Source organism: Glycine soja, chromosome 2 (assembly GCF_004193775.1).
Source record: "Glycine soja cultivar W05 chromosome 2, ASM419377v2, whole genome shotgun sequence".
Taxonomy (NCBI): Eukaryota; Viridiplantae; Streptophyta; class Magnoliopsida; order Fabales; family Fabaceae; genus Glycine; species Glycine soja.
In genome coordinates, this window is record NC_041003.1 from 43682116 (window position 1) to 43697887 (window position 15772).

General features: G+C 32.3%; 4 non-coding genes across 4 annotated transcripts; all 4 read left to right on the forward strand.

Annotated features, from left to right (window-relative positions):
* Nucleotides 1-7142: 7142 nt before the first annotated feature.
* Nucleotides 7143-7227, forward strand: LOC114404768. Its single transcript, XR_003665142.1, has one exon. It is a non-coding gene; the product is annotated as a small nucleolar RNA SNORD25 (small nucleolar RNA).
* Nucleotides 7228-7349: 122 nt separating this feature from the next.
* On the forward strand, nt 7350-7494 carry LOC114404508. Its single transcript, XR_003665020.1, has one exon. It is a non-coding gene; the product is annotated as a small nucleolar RNA snoR136 (small nucleolar RNA).
* A 177-nt stretch (nt 7495-7671) lies between these two features.
* On the forward strand, nt 7672-7759 carry LOC114404449. The gene has a single exon (XR_003664974.1). It is a non-coding gene; the product is annotated as a small nucleolar RNA snoR31 (small nucleolar RNA).
* Nucleotides 7760-7918: 159 nt separating this feature from the next.
* LOC114404395 lies at nt 7919-8013 on the forward strand. Its single transcript, XR_003664953.1, has one exon. It is a non-coding gene; the product is annotated as a small nucleolar RNA snoR31/Z110/Z27 (small nucleolar RNA).
* Nucleotides 8014-15772: the final 7759 nt, after the last annotated feature.

Consider the following 15772-nt stretch of genomic DNA (forward strand, 5'->3'; position numbering starts at 1 on the left):
AGAAATAACTCAACGACCCTAGGTCCTTCATAGCAAATTTCAAGCTATGAAGGGATATGATAGACTTGTGAATAGTATCAAAGGAAGCTATCAAGATAATATCATCCACATACAAAAAAATATAAGTCATAATTTTACCTCGTCGATAAATAAAGAAAGAATGATCAAAAGTACTATGAGAAAACCCAAGAGTAGAAACATAATCAGCAAATCTATTGTACCAAGCCCAAGAGGCCTGTTTGAGGCCATATAGAGATTTCTTCAACAAGCATACATGATTAGGATGATTCAGATCCCTAAAACCCATGGGTTGATGCATGTACATAGTCTCTTTGAGTTCTCTATGCAAGAAAGCATTCTTCACGTCAAGTTGGTGAATGGGTCATGCTTTAGAGATGGCTAAATTGAGAACAGTGCGAATAGTTTCCAATTTGACTATCAGGCTAAAAGTCTCACCGCAATCCACGCCAACCTATTGTATTTTGCCATCCCCTACAAGACAGACCTTATGCCTCTAAGAAAACCATCAAGTTTTTCTTTATGAGTAAAAGTCCACATAGATCGAATCACATTAACATTAGATGGATGGGGCACCAACTCCCACGTCTTATTTTTAATAAGAGCATTAAATTCATCATGCATAGCCATTTTCCAATTTGGGTCACAAAGGGCAGACACGGGATTACGTGGTAGGGGGATTTAGTGACACCATTGTTAAGATTTAAATGTCGTTCCAGTTTGAAAATCCCATGCTGACTACGTGTCACAGGTTTGGGAGCCAAAAAAAGAGTGGGCTGATATGGAGGTGAAGGTGCAGGCGCTGGGCTGGGTGAGGATTGTTGTTGTGGCAATTGTGGGCTAGGTATGAGTGGGTCGAATAAAGATGTAGGTTGGGCATCCACTTGCGGGTTGGGCAAGACCTATTGGGCCAGTTGGTTTGGGCCTTGCAAAGGGGTCAAATGGTGGACCACATAAGGGAATTAGGTACAACTTAGTAAAAGGGAATTGGGTTTCATAAAAAATTACATGACGACTTAGTATGGTTTTACGAAAGGACGAATCATAGTACCTGTACCCACGATGATTAGATGGGTACCCCAAAAATACACATCGGGTGGAAGGGCTTGAAGTTTTTTTATGGTAGTAAAAGGAAAAGTGGATATCATAAACACCCAAACATTCGAAGATGAGTGTCAGATCCTAATTTTGTTCAGACAATTTTTTTTAAAAAAAAAGACAAAAAAAAAACAAAAAAATGACAAAAAAATAGAAAAAGGAAAGAAAGAACATAAAAAGAAAATAAAAAATAAAAAAAGGAAAGAAAGAAAAAATGGAAAAAGGAAAAAACAGAAAAAGAAAAAAATGAAAGAAAGAAAACGAAAAAAAAGGAAAGAAAGAAAATACAGGAAAAAATGAAAAAAGGAAAGTAAGAACAAAAATAAAATAAAATAAAATAACAATAAAAAGGGAAAGAATAAGGAGAAAGAATGCTATAAAAAGAGAACGAATAGGGAACACACCAAATTTAAGAAGAGGCACGAATAATAAAAAGGCGAACAAAGCTCATTGTATCGCGTTGACACTACAATTAGGAAAGAAAAAAGGACCTTCAGGTATCCCCTTATTTCTTTCATGTCATCTCTTTCTTTCTTTCTCTTTTTCTTTTTCTTTCCTTTGCTCTTCCCCCCCCCCCCCCCCCTTCTCCTATATCTTTTAGTATCCTGCTTGATTCGTTTCCACTCGTCAATGAATCCTTAATCGTTGGTGAGACTCTTAGAATTTTTTAAAAATATTTTTTGTCCAACTTTTTTATATATAATAAAAAGCAAACAAAAACAAAAAAAATGAAAAATGAAAACAAAATAAAAATTGCTATTAACACCATCTTTTTCACATATATTTTTCTCTTTCATTTTGGGCCTAGCCCATTTTTTTTCAAAAAATAACTACATAAAATAAATATCACTAGTTACACCACCCCCACTTTTTTGTCAAATCTCTATTATAATCCTCCCCCAATCCCCATTATTTTTTTCTTGTCCTCCATTGTCTTTCCCGCGTGAGTTTTTACACCCCTATTGATTCCTACGGTTTTTTGTTGTTATTTTGTTGTGTCGCCAACATGATAAAAACTAGTTTTCGTTATGTGAAGTTACAGAAATTAGTTTTTCTTTATGTATCTTGACAAGATTCCATCGAGAAACACATAAAAAACTAGATTCAGTCAAAATATACTGAAAATTATTTTTGTCTATTATATTTTTGTCAAAAAAAATACAAAACAAAAAAGGTATCATCAGCTTTATTTTTTTTTCAAAGCCTGCCACATCGGCCCATAAATTGTTATATTCAATGACTTTTCATGTTTAATAGGAATCAGTTTTGATCCAAGCGCACGTCATGGATGACATTATTTTTAGGCTCTTGCTATTTAGACTACCGTTTAGCTAACTACAACCCAACAACCCCCTTTATACCTCTTAACTACTCATTATACCTTTTTTCTTAAAGAAGTACACTCCCTTTTCTTTTTAGAAATGTCTTTTCAGAATAACACATGTATATTCCAGAAATGTATCTCTAGAACTATAATTCATAGTTCTAGAGATACACTTTTGGAATAGGTATATATTATTCTGGAAAGATATTTTTAATAGTAATAAAATATCATTTAAAAATTAAGATTGTTGATGAGATAAATGTTTATTTTATACCTAATATTTGTTAATCTTATATTTATCCTATCACTAGTGTTTTTTGAGTCCTATCTAAAATCTAATTCTTATCCTACTTTTATTATTCTTTAAACCCTAATTTTAACTCATCTTTCCCATATATTTATTATTTAATATTTCACTTTCATCAATATCATACAATATTTTACTTTTTCCTTTTCATGTGATACTAAGTTTCTAGGTACGTTCATCATTAGTAACTTAATCTATTATACACCTTAATGATAAAACAATTTTTTTATGATGGTTTGTTTCTTTTAAGTGCATTTATTCATTTTCTAATCCAAGTCTATATTAACCATTCAGACTACAATGACTCTTAAGTGATATTTTATTACTATCAAAAAGTCTTTCTAGAATAACATATACATATTTCAAAATTTTATCTCCAGAACTATTAGGTACATGGTATTTTGGAAAGGAAAAAAGGGGGTTTACTTCTTTAAGAAAAAAGATATAATGGATAATTACGGGTATAAAGGTTATATAAGGGTGTACTTAGAAAAATATGAGTGTAAATAGAAAGAGACTTATTTTCATCCTTTAGATTGGATGAGAAGACGGGGTTTTATTTTGAGTGTTGTTAAGTGCACCCAGCATTCTACTAAAATGACGAAATTGCCCTTATTTGGTTTTTCTCTTCCGGATCAACTTGATCCGTAAGAGACTTCCGGATCAACTTGATCCGGAAGAGGAAAAATAAAAATTTTGTTAATTATACAAGATATTTAAAGATATTTATTTTATTAATTATAATATATTTATAAATATTGATTTATTATAAATAATTCATGCTAATCAATCAATCATGATAATCAATCATAATTCTCTAAAAGAGGATATAAATAATTTCAGAGTTAGCAATCATAATGCAGTTTTTGAAATTGCTAACTCTGAAATTATTCATATCCTTTTTTAGGGAATTATGATTGATTAGCATAATTGATTGATTAGCATGAATTATGATTATGATTGATTGATTAGCATGATTGATTGATTAGCATGAATTATAATTATGATTGATTAACATTAATTATTTATAACAAATCAATATTTATAAATATATTATAATTAATAAAATAAATAAATATATTTAATTATATTATAATTAATGAAATAAATATCTTTATATATCTTGTATAATTAATAAAAATTTTATTTTTCCTCTTTGTGATTTTTTTAGAATGTTGGGTGCACCTAGCAACACTCTTTTATTTTTCTTCAAAGGACTTAACTCATTTAATTAATAACTAGAATGGGACCCAGTTGCAAGGTTTTAAAAAAAATAAAAAATAGGAAGTGAAATAGTAATAGAGAGACGTAACGAAAAAAATAATAATTACTTTTGTTTTTTTTTTAAAATAAGGTTGTACCAAAAATGGAAATGATAGAAATTTTTTTATTATTTTCATCATTCAGATTGGATGAGAAGAGGTTTTTTTTTTTCCTTCAAAGGACTTAAATCATTCAATTAATAACTAGAATGGGACCCTTCAGTTGGAGGCTTTTTTTTAAAAATAAAATAAAAAGTGAGACAGTAATAGAGAGAAGTAACAAAAGAAATTATTAATTAAATTTTTTGTTTTCTTTTTTTTAAAATAATAAGGTTGTACCAAAGCTAGTTGGAAGTGATTGAAAAAAATGCTTTTGTTGTTGTATTTGCATGATAATAATAAGAGAGACACTAGATTACATGAAAATAAGGATAAATAATCATTTTTATCCTTGAAAATATAAGTTGCTAACAAATTTATTCCTAAAAATAAAAAGTTAAAATTTAGTTCATGAAAAAAAAAATGTTTTTGTCATCGTATTTGCATGATGATAATAAAAGAGAGTATAGTACATGAATATAAGAGTAAATAATCATTTTTATCCTTGAAAATATAAGAGGCTAACAAATTCATTCCTAAAAATGAAAAATTAAAATCTAGTTCATAAAAGTGTAAAAAGTGCAACAAAATTTTTCTCTTCATTAACTTTACTCCGTTAACGTTAATGAATCAGCTTATGTGACATATGCGGACAAAAATGTTTGTTCAGATGACTTTTATCAGAATGTTGATGAATTAATTTGTCATCAAAATATGATAGACTAATTTGTCACTTTCATTTTTTTATTCCCTTTTTTCTTCCGCTATGTTTTTTCTTCCCTTTTCAATTTCCTTTTCTTGGACCACCACCAGCCACGTTAATGGGATATTTCCAACAACCTTTCCTTTTCTTCCTTTCCTTATTTTTCTTTTTCCTTCTTTTACAAATCTACAAATTCTATATCCAAATCAGATCTACGGATTCCACAATCTTACCATTCACTCATAGGTCAAACCCAAATACAATCAACCCATCATTCACGCTTGAGTTTAGATATTTTTCGGTCATCTACTTTGTTCAAAGCTTCGACTTCACCATTCCTACTAAGCAACACAACAACCATGTGGGTGTCAAAGAGCTTGCGGAGGAAGCACATGAGAGAGCAAAAGATTTTGAGAGGAGTCAGGGCGTGTGGCGACAATGATCCTCAACTTGGTGTGAGAGAGGTAACTCGAGTGAAGGACAAAGGTGATGTAAAGGGTGTGGCTGACCTTGATTGACAGGACAATGAGGAGGCCAATGTTGTTTTGTGTAGAGAGTATTCTGATAAAATATTTGTTTTGATGACAAATTAGTCCATCGAGATTTTGATGAAGGTCACATGAACAAACATTTGGTAACATTTCGTCTGGACATATCATGTAAGCGGATTCATTAACATTAATGGAGAGAAGGACGAATTTGTCATATTTTTTATATTTTTATAAATTCATTTTTTATGTATGAATTTGTTAATCCCATACGACTTATAGGTACAAGAATAACTATTTATCACAAAAGTAAAAATAACTGAAATTGAAGTGCATGAAATAATAACACATGATAAAGGAGTTAGATGGTGACACGTGGAAGAATAAGTGATTGCTATACAGTTTTATTAAAGCTTTTAATTACTTAATTGATACACAATAAAATATGCTGAAAAACTTAGAAACAAAGTAAAAAATTTAGACACTCTAGATAAAATTTGAACAACTTGATTATCTTCTCTTCCAACTAAACTCAAAGTAGAATTATGAGAGGGAGTTTTGGCTTGCAGCTGGAGAGTTAAAATAGAAGCCATTGTAGATGCTTCCATACAAAACAGGTGTTCGGTTTTTATTAATTATTACTAATATTACTTTAGTAATTCACATAAAAAACAACGGATTATTTTTTGTTACAAAAACAACGGGGTTTGATTTAACGAAAACATTAATTTCTCATGAAGTATTGAATTATGATTTTAATTTGTTAAAAATAATAATTGAGCCTATAAAAAAAGGTTTACCTGATAATTCTCTGGAGTTAAACAGATTATAAAATATCATAATTTGTAATTGGTAGTATTAATTGTTAAAGAATTTCAAGTAAAAACATTTATAATAATAATAATAATAATAATAATAATAATAATAATAATAATAATACACTCTATTGAAAATGGTTTAATCTTTCCCTAAAATAAGAAAATAGTTAAATCTTTTTTTAAAGAAATAACATTTACCTTTTCTCATACTTTCTTTTTCAAAATTGTAAATTTGATTTATTTTGAAAAAATTATGCATACAATTTATAATTATAAACTTTTATTATTCGTATACTATTATAATTTGCAATTAATTTTCCTATATAATTAATATTTTTGATTTTTTTTAAAATTTTTATGTTTAAATTTTCTTAAATTAAAAAGTACTCGTATAATATATGAAATACTAGCTAACATAAAATGATACACCATTTGTAGTCAAGAAACATGTTTTTGCCTTTGTTTTGGTTTTCAGAAATTCAAGGTTCTGTAATTTTTTACTCTCAATTCTATTTTTTTTGGGCCGTAAAATATTTTAATGTAGTAGTGGCCTACTGGGTCTCCTTTCTGGACTGGGCTCAAGCTAGTTAGGGTTTGACTATTTGAAGCAGTTGCACTAAAAGCTCATGAGCCGTTAGATCATAAGAATCTGATAATAGTCGTCCGATGAATTCCCTATTCATTCTATAAAATGACAAAGAAATCACCTCTTGCGTCGTCATCTCTGTTATCCTTTATTCTCAGCCTCTGCATACAAAATTAGGGTTTCATGATTCCTTAATCTTTTTTCCAATTTTCAATTTTCAATGCGCTTCTCTATCTGGTCGATGTGGATTAACTCGACTCCCATTCGACTCGTTCCCTTGAAGCAATAGCGATTTGTGTTGTTCTTTTTATATCTCTTCCGCAATCCCTTTGTTTGTGGAGAACTTTGGAGCAACTAAATCAAATTTTCTACCAAAGTTATCATTTTTTTAACTGGGTTTGCGTTTTTTAGTAGATTGATTAACTGGGGTTGCGCTATTATCAACCGTGATGAGCCTACAGACCTGTAATGATTTTGCGGGTATGATCGCAATCATTATTGAACATCTAAGGGACTGAGTTCTCTAATGTTGCTCCCAGTTTTTTCAATCTCTTCTTTTAGATTTTGTTTTCGGAAGTTTGATTTCTTTTCTGCTTGATTTTTTTCTAAATATGTTGCTTTTAATTAGTTGAGTGTTAATGTTTGAAAGGCTTCTGGTTTATTTAAGATTTTTGCTTTGCACTTTTTTCATTGTGTATGGCAATGTTTAATTGAAGCCGATATGTGTGTTCCCCTCGCTATCCGTTGTTGCAATTTTGATGCTGCATTTTGGACGTCGGGGAACTAAATCACTATTTTCTGTTTTCTTCAGAACTTGTTTTTTTTATTTGATGTATTTATTTATAATGAAAAGATGTTGATTTTATTATGTTTTTGGGCCACCAGGTTGAATTTCTGGATTTAAAGTTTACAAAAATTGTGTTTTCTTAATAGTTCGGGATCTATGTTATTCAAGCGTGAAAGTTTGGTGGGTTAGGATGAAGCTAAATATATAATCCAACACTTGATCTGAGTAATTGCCTGTGATGTAAAATTATTCTATGCTTCTGAATCTACACGTTTATTTTTGAGCAATTATTGTTAAATGTTAATTCATAGTCGTACTTGTAAGAATTTGTTAATTGTCCTATTGACATAAATTGTTTGTTGCATTGGCACATGTTGACTAGTGTATCAACATATGTTTATTTGCTTTGGAGTTCCGTTTATTCTTATAACATCATGTGATGAAATTGGAAAAATCTTAGGACACCTTCCTACACAGCAAACACTGCTGTGGATGAGAATAAATTTTCCATGCTGATGATGTGCTTAGTCTGTTCCCTGCATAGTTGGCCAATAACAAAACTCAATTCAGAGGACAAGAATATTTTGAATAATCTGGAGATAGCATGTCATTGAAAATTCAGCAAGTAGTAGTATTTGATTAATTGGCCATTGTTATAAACGAAGCCCAGACCCAAAAGGTAAAGAATTTGGATAACCTGAACCATTGCAAAGATAATGGCATTTTCGTGGAAATAAATTTGTTGACACCATATTAGTGAGACGGTTTCTAAGACATTTTAATCTGGATATCTCAAAATTCATTCGCAAGGCCGAAGAAATGGAAGGAAGGAAAGAGATTGAAATACAATGGAAGTGAAATAGTGTATATTATAATAACGAATATCACCTCTATTTTATTAATGAATCATCAAATAAAAAATCTTTTTTTCTTTTTTAATAAGGCATTATCAAAAAATCAAGAAGGATAATAAGAAATGGCCTAACCAGGTTAAAGGGTACAAACAGAAACAGAGATAACATAAAGCAATAGACCAATACAGAAATAAGCATATCAATCCCGACATAGTTTATTAAGAGTTATCATAGGAATCATCTCATCCCCAAAACAAAAGCCATATACCACCACCAAACAAACCCAAATGTACTTGAAGACCAAAAAGTCTTCATGCGATGTTCACAGGCAACAAATATAGCCGCAAAATATCTATCATCTATCCAGTGATCCATGTTACGTAAACACAAATGAAGACTGTTTATCCAACCTCTGATTGAATATAGTTCCTCACCTTGTTGGTATAAAAATGTAACTAATCCAGGTTACACAAGAAACAGGATGAAGGGCAATCAATCCCTTTTACTCTCAACCGAACTCGAGTTAGAAGCACATCTCTACAAATTTTCCAAACAAGGAGTTTAACTCTAGGGGGCACTTTCAGCTTCATCTTCTTCAACAGCACCATAAAGGGGGGAGTATGCAGAATTATATTTTAATTTGATTTGGTTAATATTAAAAAGAATAAATAATAATTCAATTAAAAAATGATTTGTATGATAGTTTTTTTGTATAAAAAATCATAATTATTAAAAGGTCAAAATTTTTAAAAATAATTGTAAGTTTAACACAGCAGAAGCTTGTTTCATGGTTATTTAGTGACTATGAGAAACGTGTTTTTGACTTTTTTGTTAAAGACATGAAACTTGACAAAATTAAGGGTGAAAATAGCAACCCCTAAGTAATGAAAGTAAGCCCATGGATTGTTATAAGAACAGCTTGGCCCAAATCATACAATACGGCACTGCCAAGGCCATCGCTAATTTGGAACAGCCAAAAGTACTAAATAAAATAATTAAAGATAAATAAAAGAAGGTTAAGATCGACTTATTGAATAGATTGTTGCTTCCTCCATCTCCAAGTTATTTTCTCCACCCGTACCAATATATATATATATATATATATATATATATATATATATATATATATATATATATATATTTTGGATTGGTCATTTTAAAAATCAAGATTTATAATCAATCTCAAATATACTTTTACATTCTGAATTCATGTTAAAAGTTAAAAAAGGGGTGAAAAAACAACGGAATGAAAAAATGTTGGCACAACTCCATATAGCAGCCCAACACAATATCAACTCAGACCAACAATTTATGGCTTAAATAATTTTTTAGTATTTATAAAATAGTGATTTTGATTTTGCTACCTAAATTATTGTACCACACGAATTTTCCTTTTTTTTTTCTTTTGCGGCGTGATATTTTCTCTTTCATAACTCACGAATTCTTCATTCTGCTTCAAATTCATATGAGAATTCACTCTTTGCTCCCAAATATGATATTATATATTAAGAAGTTAAAAATAATTTAATAAATATATTAATTACATTCTTTAATTTGTGCATTATTATCTTAAATGGAAAAAATAAAAAATGGATATAATAATTGATTTATTATAATTTTAAAGGTAAGAAAAATGATATGAAATGTTATTTTCAACAAGAGAAATACTATATTTTGTGTATTTTTTTTACTATTGATTAAAATTTATTAAAAATTATAAAATTGTGTAGAATTCACTTTTTATTTAACGAGCCTTGTTTATTATTTTATAATTTTTATATTTTTCTCAATTCGAAGAAAAAAATAGGATGATTAATGCCGAGATAGGAGATTGATATGATGAGGTGTGGAGGTGGAAGCTTTTGTAGAGAAGGCCATGGAATTATTGGTGGTGAGCAATATGTGGGATGGCATTGGTGACTTGAGACTTGGAAAGAATTCAAATGATGGATGGGCATGGAACATCAATGGCGATAAAAAAATATGTTGTTAGGGAGGTTTATGAAGATCTACATTGTCATGGAAGTTTGGAGGAGGTGAAATTGTACAAGTACCTTCAAGGGTGAAGGGTTTCGTGTGGAGAGTGACTCATAATAGAATTCCTCGACAAAAGGAAGATCATTCCAAGTGGAACCTATCGATTAATTTGAAGAGTGTTTTGCAAATCGTGTGTGGAAACGGCTAGTCAAGCCTCATATTACAATTGCATAAATCAATTTTGACAACATAGAGGCTGATTAAGGGGAAGAAGTTTGAAATAAGTGTGGTGGTCTATGTGGTCTGCCACATGTTTTAAATAGTATTTCGCAACCCAATTGTGACAACAATGTCAAGATTTGACTCACCACAACTTAATTATAATCACAATTGCGACCGCATCAGTGGCAATTACCCACAATATCAAGATTTTCTAAGTCACCACAATGCAACCACAACTGCGATTGAGACTGCAAATTAAAACCATGGTCTATGGTCATGTTTGTGGGCTATTATCTCGAAACATAGGAATGCAATTAAGTTAAACAATGTTGCATGTGATTCTGAAGCGGTGGTGGATGAATTTTGCTTCTTTGCATGGAGCTGGAGCAAAGCCAACGTGAAGGGCTTTGATTTACCTTTATACATATGATGATGTATGGATCCATCATGTTTTCTTGCCCCGTACCCATTTTAACAAAAGTCTAAGGTTGTGTTCCGTAGCGGCGATTTAGGAAGAAGGGGTGATGAGGAATTTTTTTTTTTTGAAAAAAATGTAAATTATATTAAACCTAAAATGATATAATAATAAACGGGACATACGCCGTAGTTAGAGAAAATCAAAAGTTTCACTAATACAAGAAGACCTATATCAAGATGTTAAAACAAATGCAACAGGTGCGCTTGTCTATACATAAGAAACTTAATCTTGCTAATAACCTCTATTACAGAAAATTGATAATTTTCAAAAATCAACTTGTACCTAGACAGTCAGATGCAATAGACTGTAATTGCTATAGGAAATTTTGGATGAACGTTTGATGTAGGTTAACTATTGACGAAAGAAATAAGTTGGTTAATTGGTTTTGAATCCATTTTCTCGTGACAAAAGTGTGAGCAAGTTCATGTTTACTTTTCTACCCTTGTGTATGTTCACTTGTAAACCCACCCGGTCTTTATTGGCTCTTTCCATTACTCCTGCTGCTTGTGGATGTTCTTGTTGTTGGTCTGGTGGACATCGTTGGTGTTGCCGGTGGTCATCAAAGGTTGCGGCATCGCTTCTTCATCCTCACGCCGGTGGATGTTTGCGTGAGTCTCCGTGGTCTGTGAAGGTCCGTGTTGCTGTTTTGCCAAGTCTTCCTCGATCGGGGTGGTACATGTGTGTTCCTACCATGCAAAGGGTGAATCTGTAATTTCATACGTTTAGCATTTTATTCCCGCCCTATTTCTCTTCAACCAAATAATTCAACCATCAATTTTATTTATATTTTCTTTTTTCTTTTTCCAGTTATCTTTCTTCTATTTTTATTTATATTTATTCTGATTTTTTCCTCTAAACTAAAAACACCCTTATGTTTTAGTGGGGAGAGTGAATGGTCCAAGGGGGATTAATATTGGTGTTTGTTTTCTCCTATGTATGCAGCCTGAGAGCTTCAAAGAGTCTCGGGTGATGACTAAGGGTTCATTTTACTTGGGTCTGTCCTCTTGTGTACTTTTAAGAATTGGCACTTCTTGTGACAATTCTCTTTTCCTTAATAATATAATTTGTTTGCTGTGCAAAAAAAAAAACAAAAAATTAATAATTTTAACCTATGTTAAAATGAGTTAGATGTTTCGAATACATTGTTGATCTGATTTTGAGTTTAAATCTTTTGCATAAAAACATGATTTGGATAATAAATCTCATAAAAAATTATCAATCATATTTTTGATAAAAATTAATTATTAATAAAATTGATAAATAATTCATAATAACAATACAGTAGACGTCTAGCATAGTTGTCAAAAGATGATTTAGATGTTACTAATACCATTGAATAAAGGGTCTTAATTAATGTTCATATATAATCTACTAAATAACGAATAAATTTATATTTTTAAAAATCAAGTTAAAAGTACATTAATACTTTTAATAAAAATTTCACGTTTTAAAAAATTTTAAACCAAAACTATAAGAGTACTTATTAGCATTTCTTGAATAAAACATCATTTTCAGTAAAAACAATAAAATAAAACTTCATTCAAAATAAACATTTAAACCTAATCAATTGATATATGAACACGTTTCTTGATCAATTGAGATAAGTTCTAACATTGCAAGTTGCATGATAGCACGCAGCAACAGGCCCAAACGCGTTATTAGGAAACCCACATATTGGGAGGAATACATTCTCTAGGCTGATACTGATATTTTAGGCTATTGTAGTAGTGCACAAATAACACATTCTGTTATACTAGAATCGCTTTATCCTTGCTTTTGGTTTTTAGTGGAATATCTAGTGGTAACGACGTAATTATATCATTAGTAATTATATTTGATGTTTGATTATTTTGTTGTGTTATTTTATTCGTGTTTTATTTTTAAGGAGGCGAGTTTAATTATTAGAAGGATGTTGGTAGTTAGAGCGTTAACTTCTCAAAGAAGCCTCTCAAGGAAGTTTATCAAAGAAGCTTCACGAGGAAGTTTCTGGAGGAAACCTCTTAATGAAACTTTTCAAGGAAGCTGTCTGGAGCAGTCTCGGTAAAAGCGTCCTCCTGCATTCGTTAACCGTTGGATTTTCTCGAAATTTGGTCTTCAGGTTCATAGGACCGATGTCCACGATCTGACAGTTGCGATCTGCGATATGTCTTATGGTGTGTGAGGAACGCTTTTTTTCTCGAGAGCAGGAGCACTTGAGTGTTTCAGACTTTGCTTTTCGTGTAGCCTTAGAAAAATGTCATTTCCTTCTCCTTCTTTCTTCCAAAACCATTTCCAACATCCCAAGCTTCTTCTCCATCACCCATAGCCACCAATAGCCACCACGGACCGCTGTTGTTCTCCGTTGAAACCCCACACCGAGAGGAACCCTTCAACCGAAGCAGAATCTTCCAAACTTGCCTCGCGGTTTTGGTTGAGAACGAAGCCCCGATCTGACCTTCGTGGTTTTCCTTGAGGTAACCGTGATTCTATGCTTGTTCCTTTTTAGTTTCAGCTTGTCTTTGCATCTTTTCTGACTTTGGAACCACCATTGTATGTTTTGCGCTTCCTTTGAAAAACCCTAGAGAAAGAGACTTTGTAAACGTTATCTTTTCATGAGATGAGTATTATTCTCGTGACCTTCACTAAACCCCGGTCACATTGGCGTGATCGGAATTTCAAAATGATGTTCCTTTTCTAAAATCCGAAACTCCCTTTAGCCCTTTACGTTTTGACAAGGGTTTTGACTCATAATATTGCCACTAGCTTTATTTCTGAAATCCATAGTAATTTCTTTCATTTTGGCGTAATAGAAACTCGCGTTGGACCGGCAAGCGTGAACGAGAAAAAAACCTTTAAGTGACGCAAAGAGGAACCTGCGGGAAGCTCATGATAGGTGAGGGGAGTTTATTATAAGATCTACTGTTTTGACACCATAGTTAGGGTCAGAGAACCTAGCTATGAGAATATTCGTTTCTCCCTGTTGCATGCTAATTTTTCCTTTATAGAAAACAACGTTTTTAACTAATGGGATGCGATATAATTATTATTGATATGCATGCTGGTTTTTCAAGAAAAATTATGTTTTTTTTACCTGAAAGTGTGAATCTCAGGCATGAAAATATATATGCATGTGCGGAATGCGACTTACTGTTGATGTTGTTATTGATGACTTTAATTGATATGTGGTGATGTGATATTTGTGATGATATTGATATAAGGTGACACTGTTAATGGTGGACACGTCAACATGAATTGATGATATTATTGATGATTATGTTAATCATGAAATGAGGTTGTTGTGATTGTTGATAATGTCATAAAGATGAGATGATGTTTATGTTGAGAATGATATGGAAGTGGAATGTTGATGATGTTGGAAATGCATTGACATGTGCATGTTGTGTATGTTCATGGGGGTGCAGTGACCTTGTCAGGTGTCCCTGGTGGGGGAAAATAGAGTGGTTAAAGAATTTAAGCATTTATGAAGGGATGCTTAGGTGCTTTAATTCATCCATGGTCATGTACTTGATGACGCCCATGTTTGATACGTTGGATGTTGTGTATGTTCATGGAGGGGTGCAGTGACCTTGTCGGATGTCCTTTGTGTGGGAAACTAGAGTGGTTAAAGAATTTAAGCATTTCTGAGGGGATGCTTAGGCGCTTTAATTCATCCATGGTCATGTACTTGACGACACCCACGTTCATACGTCGTATGTTGTGTATGTTCATGGGCGGGTGCGCTGACCTTGTCGGATGTTCCTTGTGGGGGAAAATAGAGTGGTTAAAGGATTTAAGCATTTCTGAGGGGATGCTTAGGCACTTTAATTCATCCATGGTTAGGTACTTGACAATGCCCATGGTTCATGCCTCATATGACACGGGAAATAGTATAACTATGGCAATATGCCCTTTGTACTAGGGGGTGTGTCACCTTGTAGGGAAACTCCTTTGTGGCCCAGGCTGATCACCGGGGGGGGGGGGGAGTTACGGTGCACGACTGGGTGACCTCAACAAATACTGCATGGTTTCCTAAGTGAGGTGTCGTGTGGACATGCTTAGACTATTTCCTTGGTATTGGATACGGTAAGTACCACATTGCATCTGAGAGTTGAGGTCAGGTGCATGCATCATTCTGTGCAGTATTGATTGGATCCATGGATGGATGATGAGTAATTGTTGAATGTGGATGTTGAATAACAAATGGTGTGTAAGCTCATAATGTTTGCCTATGTTTCTTGCTAATTATGGTTATTTGGATTTAGTATTGGTTTTTTTTATACTGAACCCACCCTTGCAATTTTGTATCGTGTGGTTGATACCTATGATGATCGCGAACCTTGTTCGTGGGAGCAGAATGACAGTAGCAGGGTGCAGGGAGTAAGATTCTGGTGAGGAGCCGTCGAGCCGATGTGATGACGTTGGTATTATTTTGGGAGAGAGAGTTGTGTTTTGTAATCAATTCCTTCATAATTGGTTTTCAAGTTTTATTTTGTTGAGTTAAAGATGTAAATCTTAGATTTTAATTATATGTATGAACAGATTTGATTTCCATTACGTATATGACATATATGGAGTTACTATTCCTATATATATATATATATATATACACACACACACACACGCATATTCTCTTAAGTAAATGTGTATGGTTTGGTGAATGTATGGCAAGACAAAAATTATCCTTATTTTCATAAGCAAAAAAATTAAGGGAGCTTTTATTTAAAAATTGAATTTATCGTGGTCTAGGATGGTGATACCGTAGCGACGAGGTG